Source organism: Thermobia domestica, chromosome 6 (genome assembly GCF_964235325.1).
Source record: "Thermobia domestica chromosome 6, izTheDome1.hap1.1, whole genome shotgun sequence".
Lineage (NCBI taxonomy): Eukaryota > Metazoa > Arthropoda > Insecta > Zygentoma > Lepismatidae > Thermobia > Thermobia domestica.
The window spans coordinates 264819395-264832401 of NC_137459.1; the positions used below are offsets into that span (position 1 = coordinate 264819395).

General features: G+C 37.4%; 2 pseudogenes; both read right to left on the bottom strand.

The window, feature by feature from the left end:
• Positions 1 to 1668: 1668 nt before the first annotated feature.
• LOC145688726 (large subunit ribosomal RNA) lies at positions 1669 to 2705 on the bottom strand (annotated as a pseudogene).
• Positions 2706 to 11447: 8742 nt separating this feature from the next.
• Positions 11448 to 12475, bottom strand: LOC145688621 (small subunit ribosomal RNA; annotated as a pseudogene).
• Between the last annotated feature and the right edge of the window lie 532 nt (positions 12476 to 13007).

Consider the following 13007-nt stretch of genomic DNA (forward strand, 5'->3'; position numbering starts at 1 on the left):
TCATTTCTGTTATGTTAAAATAGGGGTTGAAAAATATGCTCATAAAAGAGAACGAGTTCACCCTTAAAATGGAGGCCTGCTATGTTAAAAGAAGGGTTGAAAAATAAGCCATGTTCTTTTATTAGCTGTGCTATGTATTATCTGTTGTGCTGTGTGTTCATAGTCTCATTGTATTCTCTCTTATGTTAAAATAAGGGTTGGAAAAGGGAACGAGTTCACCCTGCTATGTTACGTATTCTTATGTCATTTCTGTTATGTTAAAATAGGGGTTGAAAAATATGCTCATAAAAGAGAACGAGTTCACCCTTAAAATGGAGGCCTGCTATGTTAAAATAAGCCATGTTCTTTTATTAGCTGTGCTATCTGCTATGTTAAAATAGGGGTTGGAAAAGGGAACGAGTTCACCCTTGAAATGTTATGTATTATCTGATCTTCTGTGTGTTCGTAAGGGTTGGAGAATGAATACACCCTTGCTATGTTAAGTATTATCTGTTCATAGTCTCAGTGTACTTTCTGCTATGTTAAAATAAGGGTACACACCCCTTCTATGTTTCATATTCTTATCTGTTATCTGTTCTGCTGTGTGTTACGTAGTGTTATGTGTTCGTAGGGGTTGAAAATGGAGGATGTTGTGTGTTACGTAGTCTCAGTGTAATTTCTGAAATAAACCATGTTCTTTTATTAGCTGTGCTATGTGCTATGTTAAAATAGGGGTTGAAAAAGGGAACGAGTACACCCCTTAAAATGTGCTCGTAAAAGAGAACGAATCCACCCCTAAAATGGTATGATATTCGTACTCAGCATGGTCGAAAACCCCCATATGCCTAGTTTCATCCAAATCGGTTCAAAGAGCGTATCCAATCGCTATGTTACATAGGTATTCATTGTCTTAAAATAGGGGTTGGAAAGGTAATTATACAAGAGAACGAGTCCACCCTTAAAATGGAGGATGTTGTGTGTTACGTACTCTCAGTGTAATTCCTGCTATGTTCAATTAGGGGTGGAGAAAATGAATACACCCCCTGTGCTATGTCCGTCTCTGTTATAGTAAAATAAAGGTTGGAAAATAAGCCATACTCTTGTATTAGATCTGCTATGTAATCTGTGCTGTGTTTTAATAGGGGTTGGAAAATATGCTCATAAAAGAGAATGAATACACCCCTAAACTGGAGGTGGTTGTGTTTATTATCTGCTCTGCTATGTGTTCGTACCTTGCTATGTGTTCGTAGGGGTTGAAACGAGTACACCCCTAAAATACTGTGTGTTCATAGTCTCTGCTATGTTAAAATTAGGGGTTGGAAAATAAGCCATGCTCTTTTATTAACTGTGTTTTGTATTATCTGCTCTGCTGTGTGTTCATTGTCTCTGCTAAGGGGGTTGAAAAATATGCTCATAAAAGGGAACGAGTACACCCTTGTTGTGTTACGTACTCTTATGTGTTATCTCTGCTCTTCTATGTGTTCGTAGGGGGTGGAAAAGTGATCATAAAAGGGAACGAGTTCACCCTTAAAATGTGCTCATAAAAGGGAACGAGTACACCCCCTTAAAAGTGCTCATAAAAGGGAACAAATTCACCCCTAACATGGAGGTCGTAAAAGATCATGGGTGGACGGGGCGTGGGTCATAGCGTATCGTGAGACACTGGAAAATTGAGTCCTTGCTCTCAGGAGACCATGGAAAAAAAGGCGATTTTTCAGCTACCGGGTGTCAGGTGCCTCCCATCTACTAACTCACGACAGATTCTAAGGATCAATATCGTCCTTACAATACATCTGCCGCAAACCATGGGTCATGTAAAGTAGGACGAGCCTACCCCTATGCTTCGCATAGTAAATACACTTTCAAATGAGGGACGCCAGATACCGTTGCTTTGCCTAGATCGGATTCTACCTTACAGTCGTTCAGGTATAATCCAGCGGATGGTAGCGTCACACCACCGGCCGCTCGACCGAGTGTATGAACCAATTGTCCGAACCTGCGGTTCCTCTCGTACTGAGCAGGATTACTATGGCAACGATCGCGCATCAGTAGGGTAAAACTAACCTGTCTCACGACGGTCTAAACCCAGCTCACGTTCCCTATTACTTTGCGAAGCAGAATTGGCCAAGCATTGGATTGTTCACAATGATAGAAAGAGCCGACATTGAAGGATCAAAAAGCGACGTCGCTATGAATGCTTGGCCGCCACAATCCAGTTATGCCTGTCGTAACTTTTCTGACACCTTTCGCTGGAAACTCTCCAATCCAAAAGGATCGATAGGCCGTGCTTTCGCAGTCCCTATGCTTACTAAACATCGGGATCAAGCCAGCTTTTGCCCTTTTGCTCTACGCGAGGTTTCTGTCCTCGCTGAGCTGGCCTTAGGACACCTGCGTTGTTCTTTGACAGATGTACCGCCTCAGTCAAACTCCCCGTTTGATAGTGTCGGATTTGCCAGACTTGGTTCAAGAATACTGTACGCCGAACACGAAGAACGACGCACGCGCTCCGCCTCACCAAGTAAGTAAGGAAACGATGAAGGTAGTGGTATTTCACCGGCGACCCCGTAAAGAGTCTCCCACTTATGCTACACCTCTCATGTCTCCTTACAGTATCAGACTAGAGTCAAGCTCAACGGGGTCTTCTTTCCCCGCTAATTTTTCCAAGTCTGTTTTTTTGGCTGTGGTTTCGCTAGATAGAATAGGGATCAAAATTCAGCAAATTTTTAAAAGAAGAATTTTACCAGATGACATAGATGCATATATTTTAACCAAATTGCAAGACAGCTGGGATTCTTAGTCGAAGGCAAGAAGAGTACATGAATTTTTTCCTGACATCAGACAGAGACTAAATATGGGGAATCAAAAATTGAATTGTATGTTTGTTTAAGTCTAAAGTGGTCATGACCCTTTCAGGACAACATTTCTCAAGATAGGTCTACTAGATACCAGTGTTTGTGATTGTTGCACAATTCAAACGCCAGAACACCTGATTTTTGATTGTACCAATATACATCTGGCATATAACGATTGTGCTTTAAGAAGAAAATTGAAAGTCCTAAAAGACAGGAATGCTCTAATGGACCTTATTATTAATAGTGAAAATAGGCAAAATCTGTTGATTTCTAAAATTACCTTGCACATTTTTTTCAGAGTACAAATTGGCATGAACTTTGCAAGAAGGCGCCGAATTAAAAAAAAATAAAGATAACTATCTATTTTACTTCCCCTGAATTCTCTATTTTATTGTAATTGAAATATATATATATATATATTTCAATTACAAAATCTCAAGTCCAACTATGGTGGTAGTTTAGTGTTATTTGTGTTTGTTTTTGTTTTGTTATAGTAGCGGTTTTGTGTATTTTAGTGTGGTTAATGAGTTGTTTTTATCCACAATTGGGTTTGCTGGAGGACCGCAAACAAAAGGGACTGGAGGCGGAAGACCGAATAATAAATTAAAATTACAGAAAACATTATATACAGGTGGAAACCACTTTTTATTGTAATTTCTTTTAATAAATTTTATTCTTTCATACAAGGTGGAAACCTAAATACACACAGGAAAAACCAGAGTTACTAATTATAATGTAATAATAATAATAATAATAACATAATAAATAAATAAAGAAAAGTAAAAAAATTACGTAAAGGTCATACAGGTGGATAACAATTCTAGGTTTTCAATTATCTAACAATTTTTAACTCATTAACTTATGTTGTTGTTTTATGTAAGTATTTATGTTGTGTTTGTGTTCTGTTATATATGTGTATGTATATGTAATAATTAATAATTTTTATTTTCTGATTACAGAAGTAATAAAGGTTCAAGAAAAAAGCCTGATTTAAATATTAGATATCAGGCAAAGAAAAGGCCCCACAACCCACCTTTTGGTAAGTAATAACGAAAGAGAGTAGAGATAAGAGGTAAGAGAGAGATCACAAAAGAGTTAGGGGCAGATGAGTCTGCTAATAAGACCTTAAGTAAAGGCAAAGGCAGGGGTAGTGGAGGAATTAAAAAAAATAGGCACAGTGGAATCTCGTTAATCCATTCATGCGCGTCACTAATTAGATGACGAGGCATTTGGCTATGGAAAGACATAGTCTGTTCCCTTAAATAAGGTCCCTGTTCGCTTTCCTAAGTTTTCCTATAAAATAGGTATAAAATCTAAATAAACTATACAACAAACTAAAACTAAACTCAACACAAATTAAAAACCCAAAGCTAACCCCCCTGAACCCCCCAAATGCTTCGCCATGTACCTAACTACCTATATTTAATTACAATAACTTAAAAAAGTATACACACTAAAATTACAATAGCCGAAACTTACACGTACAATAAATGCAATAATATATAAACCGAGATACATAAAATAGTAACAAGAATACATAAATTCAAATTACAATACATTAAAATTATAGTAACACTACAAAGGCCCTAAACATGAAAGCACTGAAACTTGAACCAAATAACTAATGCGCGAAACCCCAAAACTATTTAACCCCTAGCGACTCCCAAAACTAACAAACTACCCATTGGGGAATACCGTATGGTTTTGGCCTTCAGCTTTGCAACCATACTTCCCCCGGAACCCAAGAGCTTTGGTTTCCCGGAAGCCGCCCGCCGAGTCATTGGAGGAACTTCGGCGGATTGCTGGCCGGCATCGTTTATGGTTAGAACTCCGCCCTTATACTTGAAAAAAAAATAGTCATTTTCGGCGTAAGAAAGTGCTAGGAATGTTATAAGGGGGCGTCTAATTCTAGACAACTTGTAGATATGGTGGAATCACGAAATTGCGTTCAAGTGTGTAGATTGCAGCGTACGTAAGGGAGAGAATCGGACATGTTGGATAAGTCGCCATCTTCGATACAATATGGAGGCTGAAAAATTTGTAACCATGAAAATTGTAAGTTGTGCTCAAGGTAGGTAGGCCAGGTTTTGCTATATTATTAAAGACGTAGTTGACTTTTAGTGAAGAAACAAACCATTGGAGAAGTCACCATCTTGAATGCAAAATTGCCACATTTTTCAATTGCCTTCATATGGCCTGTTATGTGGTATGTTGAGGGTAACAGAACAAACAGAAATCAATGTAGTAAATTGGCTCTGTGGTAAAGCGTCAACTTTCTAAGTAGGAGGTCTGGGTTCAATTCTCAGACGAACCTTGTTTTATTTTTCTTTTTTTTTTTCTTATCACCGTTGCTTCGTTTTAGCAAAATAGTTTTTGTTGGTATTGCGTGAACAAAATATGTTCGTTGTTACAGACATAGACGGAAAGGATATATTTATACGGTAACTGTTGAGATGGTCTCGCAACTAGGCAGTATGTTCGTGTGAAGCTTCGAGATGATACTCAACTATTTAAAAAGAAACACATGTAGCTTTGGAGATGGGGCATCACAAGTGTTTCATCAAAGTGTATGGGAGATCACAGTTAGTATTCCCAGGGGCACTGCTGATAATATTCTATTTTTTTCTATTATACACGTATTATTTGGTCTCCTGCTGGGGGCACTGTAAGAGCCCCAAGGAGGCAGTGTACCTCCAAAAAACATTTTGAAAAAAGCATTTGCAATCATTTCTGGTTTGAAGCACACAGTATTCTCGCGAGACAAAATATATTTTGTTTCGCGAGAATACTGTGTGCTTCAAACCAGAAATGATTGCAAACAATTTCCCTTTTTATACTAGTCGTTTAGATACATGCGTATACCAAGTTTCAAGTCCATACCACAACTGAAAAAGTATAAGATTATAAATTTTAAGAAAATACACAAACACACACACACACACACACACACACACATATATATATATATATATATATATATATATATATATACGCAACTTTTGACATTGTCCCGTCGGCAGCGTATATACTTTTAATATATGAGTTACGTGGAAAATGCCCCTTTCGGTTCAGTAGTTTGTGTGCAGGACCGGTTGAAATGAAATGCGATCTATAATAGATTCAAGCTTATAGGCAAACGATATATGCTATAAAAATAAACTTTGAAAGAATGAACAAAATGTGGGGAATCGAACCCTGGTCTCCTGCGCAGTAGGCTCACGTCATTCCCCTAAACTACTCAATTTCTTGCATTTTCGACTTTCTACTTACTGCTCATATAGTGCTGGTACGTAGCGGGTCTGCATCTCGGGAATTACTTCTCTAAAATCGAAATAGTAATCGGATTATATATGCGTTTTTTAGTATCATTAAGGAAATGATGTTATTTGGTTGTGATAAGAAATGACAAAGACACCATTCTAATAGATTGTTATAATACAATGTAAAAAATGTTATTGTTTAAAATGCTATAAACAAATTTTTAAAAAGCCTCCGATAATTTTAATATTCTATGTTACCTAGTAAATAATCGTCTTCATTGAAAATATAAGAGTAAAGATACAGGAAGACTATATGTAATTGCCCAGTATATATAAACATTTCAAAAAGTCTTGCTGCCCAATAAGTACGTTTGTACCAAAGGACACCGTTATAATACAGTGTACTACGTTACAGTACAAAAGCTAGTGTTCAATCAAATGTTATGAACTAATGTTTAAAAACCAGTAACAGAATCCTTATTTGTAAATTAACTAAAAATTGTAGTCTTCGTGGAAAATACAAGACGAGAGATATATATAGACTGCAAGAAATTGTCCAGGAAATATGGAATATTTCAAAAAGTCTTGCTGCAGGTAATATGTACTACTAAGCCGAAGGTTTCCATTATAAGGGACTTTGCTACATTACAGTGCAAAAGTAGTGTTCTCTAAAATGCTACGAACAAATGTTTAAAAAGCCACCAACAGTATTCATATTTGTAAATCACCTACAAATTGTAGTCTTAATTGAAAATACAAGAATAAATATACAGGGATACTACAAAAATTTGTGCAGTATATATGAAACTTTTCAAGAAGTCTTGCTGCAGGTAATATGTACAACTATGCCCAAGGTTTCTATTATAATCCACTGTACTACATTACAGTACAAAAGTAGTGTTCACTCAAATGCTATGAGAAAAATTTAAACATTTTCCAACAATATTCATATTTGTAAATTACTATTAAATTGTAGTCTTCATTGTAAACAGAAGAATAAATATGCAGGAGGCCTGAAATATCTTCCCACACTTATATCAGAGATATGAATTACTTTTCCTGCAGCTAATATGTACAACTATTAATAACGACAGTATTATAATACATTGTACTAAATTACACTGCAAAACATAATATTAAAAAATTGCTACGAATAAATATTTAAAAGGCTGAAAAAATTCACAATTTTAAACAGTGAGCGTTTTCAGAAAATGCAACGTTTAATAGGTAGGATATTGCAAGAGAGTGTCCGCTGTTTATGTTTCAGAAAATAAATTCTGTTATTGTCTCTAACACGTATAGATGTGCGCAAAGTGTACATAATAATCCATGTGCATGATTGACAAAGTAGAAGTAGCAATAGAGTTCTTTCTAATAAATTGTGTGTTTGCTGTTCAAAGTTAAATGGAAGAAATAACACCGGTTGAATTGAAGTATGTGTTGGTAACAGGTGTTTGCTGTAAAGGGAAGTGAATTCCTCAAGGAATAGTTTTCTAGAACTTGACATCTCATGGCGAGTTATATACCTCTATAGTCGGAAACACACTTAATTGTTTGTATACTTCCGCAAAACATAAAAACACCAAATTTTGCATACTTGTTTGTCATGTGATGTGAGTAATGGGAAAATTCCGATATCATGAAAAAAGCGACATTTTCCATGTAAATGAAGCGTCGAAATTTTTCGTCGTTTCGAAATGCTGTTTTTTAGAGTAGTTTCGCAGATCATAGAAACGTCATATTTTGTCAGACAGTGAAGCGTCAGACAGTTAGAAAAAAGAGCATTAAAATTCGTTTTGGTTTGGCGACGCAAATCGAAAAAATGTGAAATTTGTAATGGCTGTGTCTAGGACGTTGGAATTACGAGGTGATTTTTATTCTGAAGCGTAGTTTGCGAATCCGCCCTTAAACTTGAAAAAAATAGTCATCTTCGGCGTAAGAAAGTGCAAGGAATGTTATAAGGGGGCGCCTAATTCTAGACAACTTGTAGATATGGTGGAATCACGAAATTGTTTCTTCACTTACAATTTTCATGGTTACAAATTTTTGAGCCGCCATTTTGAATCGAAGATGACGACTTTTCCAACATGTCGGATTTTTCCCCTCACATGCGCTGTACTCTACACACTTGAACGCAAATCATTGGAGAAGTCGCCATCTTGAATGCAAAATTGCCATATTTTTGAATTGCCTTCGTTTGGCCTCTTATGTGGTATGTTGAGGATAATAGAACACTCAGAATCCAACGTAGTGAGTTAGCTCAGTGGTAAAGTGTCTGCTTTCTAAGTTGCAGGTTTGGGTTCGATTCCCAGACCAACCTTCTTTTATCTTGCGTTATTTTTTCCTGATCACCGTTGCTTCGTTTTAGCAAAATAGTTTCTGTTGGTACTGCGTGAACAAAATATTTTCGTTGTTACGGACATAGACGGAAAGGATATATTTATACGCTAACTGTTGAGATGGTCTCGAAACTAGGCAGTATGTTCGTGTTAAGTTTCGAGACGATAGTGAAGTATTTAAAATCAAACCTATGTAGGTTTGGAAATGGAGCATCACCAGTGTCTCTATCGGAAGCAATGTTCGCGGCGGGGGGGAGTATTACCCTGGGGGCACTGCTAATAACATTCTATTTGTTATTGTATTATAAACGTTTTATTTTGATCTCGCCAGGGGCGCTCTGAGGAGGCAGTGTACCCCAAAAAGAGTCTGAAAGAAACATTGGGCATCATTTTCACGATATAGTGTTCATACAAGACAACAATACATTTTGTCTCGCGACAACAGTATCTGCTTCAAACCGGAAACGATTGCAAAATATCTCTCTCCCCTTTCATATCCCTCGTTAAAATACATGCGTATATCAAATTTTAAGTGAATACCACAAGTGGAAAGTATAAAATATTAATTTTAAGGAAATACACACAAACACACACAGGGACGTACGAAGGGGGTGGGTCCTGGGGGTCCGGACCACCCCCGAAAGTCCAACTTTTGTGTAAATTTAGCCTAATGTTATGGACAAGTTAAGGAATTTCAATATAAAATACCCTGATATTGAATTTGGACTCCTCCCGAAATAAATTCCTGCGTACGCCACTGCACGGACATGCTCATACACACACACACACACACACACAAATGGGCACCTCTTGAAAATTGTCTCGTCGGTAGCGTACATAGTTATAATATATAAGATACGTGGAAAAGTGCCCCTTTCGATTTAATAGTTTTAATTGCGGGTCCGGTTGGAATGAAATGCCGTATATAATAGAGTCAAGCTTATTTTCAATTCCCTACGCTATAAAAATAAACTTTCAAAGATGGAAAAAGTGAGAGAGAAACTTGTTGGGAATCGAACCCCGATCTTCAGCTCAGTAGGCTCACGTCGTTCCTCTACACTACTCAATTCCTTAGGTTTTGGACATTCTACTTACTGCTCACATACACCTCTAAAATCGGAATAGTAATCGTGTTATATATGTGTTTTTTAGGATGATTAAGGAAATGATGTCTTGTTATTTGATTGTAATAAGAAATTAGAAAGACACGATTCTAGTACACTATTCTACCACAATGCAGAAAGTGGTGTTTTTTAAGTAGCTATAAACAAATTTTTTAAAAGCCTCCAATAATATTCATATTCTAAATTACCTAGCAAATAATTGTCTTCATTGAAAATATAAGAGTAAAGGTACAGGAAGACTGTATGTAATTGTACAGTATAAATAAACATTTCGACAAGTCTTGCTGCCCAATAATTACTTTTGTACCAAAAGCCAGCTTTATAATACAGTGTACTACGTTACTGTGCAAAAACTTTTGTTGAATAAAATGTTATGAACTAATGTTTAAAAAGCCTTAACAAAATTCATATTTGTAAATTACGAACAAATTTAGTCTTCGTTAAAAATACAAGACAAGAGATACAGGTAGACTGCAGGAAATTGTCCAGTAAACATGAACTATTTGAAAAAGTCTTGCTGATGTAATATGTACAACTAATACCAAGGTTTCCATTATAATCCACTGTACTACATTATATTACAAAAGTAGTGTTCACTCAAATGCTATGGAAAGAATTTAAACAATCTCCAACAATATTATATTTGTAAATTATCTAGTAAATTGTAGTCTTCATTGTAAATACAAGAATAAATGTGCAGGAAGCCTGAAATATTTTCCCACCCTTATATCACATATATGAATTACTTTCCCTGCAGGTAATATGTACAATTAACTACAACGACACTATTATAATACATTGTACTAAATTACACTGCAAAACATAATATTAAAAATTGCTACGAATAAATATTTAAAAGGCTGCAAAAATCACATTTGTAAACAGTGAGTTTTCGCAAAATGCAAGGTTTAATAGGTAGGCTGTTGGAAGACAGTGTCCGCTGTTTATGTTTGAGAAAATAAATTCTGTTATTGTCTCTAACATGTATAGATGTGCGCAAAGTGTACATAATAAGCCATGCATATGATTGCCAGAGTAGAAGTAGTAATAGAGTTCTTTCTAATAAATTGTGTGCTTGTTTTGCAAAGTTACATGGAAGGAATAATACCGGTTGAATTGAAGTATGTGTTGGTAACAGGTGCCTGCTGTAAAGGGAAGTGAATTCCTGATTGAATAGGTTTCTAGAACTTGACATCTCGTGACAAATGCATGCCCGGGGGTCTGGGGGCGGAGCTTCCAGCGAGCTTTAGCGAGTTACACCTCTAAAATCGTAGTACTGATGTCATTATGTATGTGCTTTCTTGAAATATATTATTATGGAATTCATGTTTTGTTGGCTGATTGTAATAAGAAACATGATTTTGAGTAATTGAGAAATGATTATCTACTAAATTGTAGTCTTCGATGAAAATATACAAATTAACATGTCGGAAATCTGCAAATATTTTCCCACTTTTATATAATAGATATGAAGTACCTTTGCTGCAGGTAATATGTTTGTATAACTATCCACAAGTTCACCATTATAATACATTGTAATATATTAAAAGGCAGAACGTAGTGTTTACGAAAATGCTGTATATAAATGTTTGAAAATCCTGCAACAAAATTTACATTTGTAAACCATGAGTATTTGTGGTGTGTGTAAGCTTTATCAAGTAGGAAATTGCAAGACACACTCCGCTATTATGTGGCAGAGAATAAGTAATGTTATTGTCTCTAATACGTATAGATGTGCGCAAGGTGCGCATAATAAGGCATTTACATGATTGTCAGTGTACTTATAGGAAAATAATTCTTTTTAATAAATTGTATATTTGCTGTTTAAAGTGAAAATCAGGAAATAGCACCCGTTGAATTGACGTATGTGTTGTGATAAGTGTATTCTTTAAACAGACTTTTTTTTTAGAATAGTTTTCCAGAAGTTTAGAAAGCAAATGGCAAAGTTATGACTGGGGGTCTGGGAGCGGAGCCCCCTGCGAGCATTAGCGACTTTCACCTCTAACGTCGCAATACTAATGCCTCCGTCTGTCCCTATGAATCATTACCTCGAGTTCCGAAAACCAACAAAATAGAACCAAGGTCCTATTCCATTATTCCATGCACCGAACACTCAGGCGACACGGCCTGCTTTGAGCACTCTAATTTGTTCAAAGTAAACGTGCCGGCCAATCAAGACACTCAATGAAGAGCACCGAGAAAGAAAAAACCGACAGGACGTCCGGAACGATCAGTTAAACGCCGGGCGGTGAACCGATCGTCCGAGACCCAGATCCAACTACGAGCTTTTTAACCGCAACAACTTTAATATACGCTATCGGAGCTGGAATTACCGCGGCGGCTGGCACCAGACTTGCCCTCCGATAGATTTTCATTAAAGGATTTAAAGTGTATTCATTCCGATTACGGGGCCTCGGATGAGTCCCGTATCGATATTTTTCGTCACTACCTCCCCGTGCCGGGAGTGGGTAATTTGAACGCCTGCTGCCTTCCTTGGTTGTGGTAGCCGTTTCTCAGGCTCCCTCTCCGGAATCGAACCTGATTCCTCGTTACCCGTAACAACCACGGTAGGCGCAGAACCTACCATCGACAGTTGATTAGGCAGACATTTGAAAGATGCGTCTCCGGTACAGAGACCGTGCGATCAGCCCAAAGTTATTCAGAGTCACAAAGTTTTCGGACGGACGAACCGACCGATTAGTTTTAATCTAATAAAAGCATCCCTTCCATTGCTGGGCGGGATTCTAGTTGCATGTATTAGTTCTAGAATTACCACAGTTATCCAAGTAGGATAGGTACGATCTAAGGAACCATAACTGATTTAATGAGCCATTCGCGGTTTCACCTTGTTTTAGCTTGCACTGAGACATGCATGGCTTAATCTTTGAGACAAGCATATGACTACTGGCAGGATCAACCAGGAAATTGACCGACTAAAAAGCCGGAAAGTGTTGGACACAACCAACACAGCGTTCTAACAAAGGATAGGAAAGCTCCACGCGACCAAGCATTTTAGACTTCTGTTCTGCTGGAATAAGCCTACCCTTGCGGTGTCAAGCTCCCGTTAATACAGGCCGTGTGACAGCCGCCAAGAGCATATTAGACTCCCAATCCAATGGAATAAGCTTAGTTGTGTCCTTGGGTTACAACAGCTTCCTTCCACACGTTGCCGATGCATCCGACACAGTACTTTTAAAGACTCCTTTTGAACCAGAATAAGCCTACTTTTGTGGGGCCTCTCTCCCGTTAGAACTGGCCGCAAGGCTACCCACAAAAGCACATTTAGACTCCTGCTCCAGTGAAATAAATGTACTCGTGTCCTACGGATGACAGTGGCTTCCATTCGATAAGTGGTAAACGCCCAAACTGGCGATGAGTCTATACCGTCGTTAACTAAGGGAAAATCGGTACTTAGAAGCCACATGGAGAATGAAAAGTCACGAAAAAAAAATG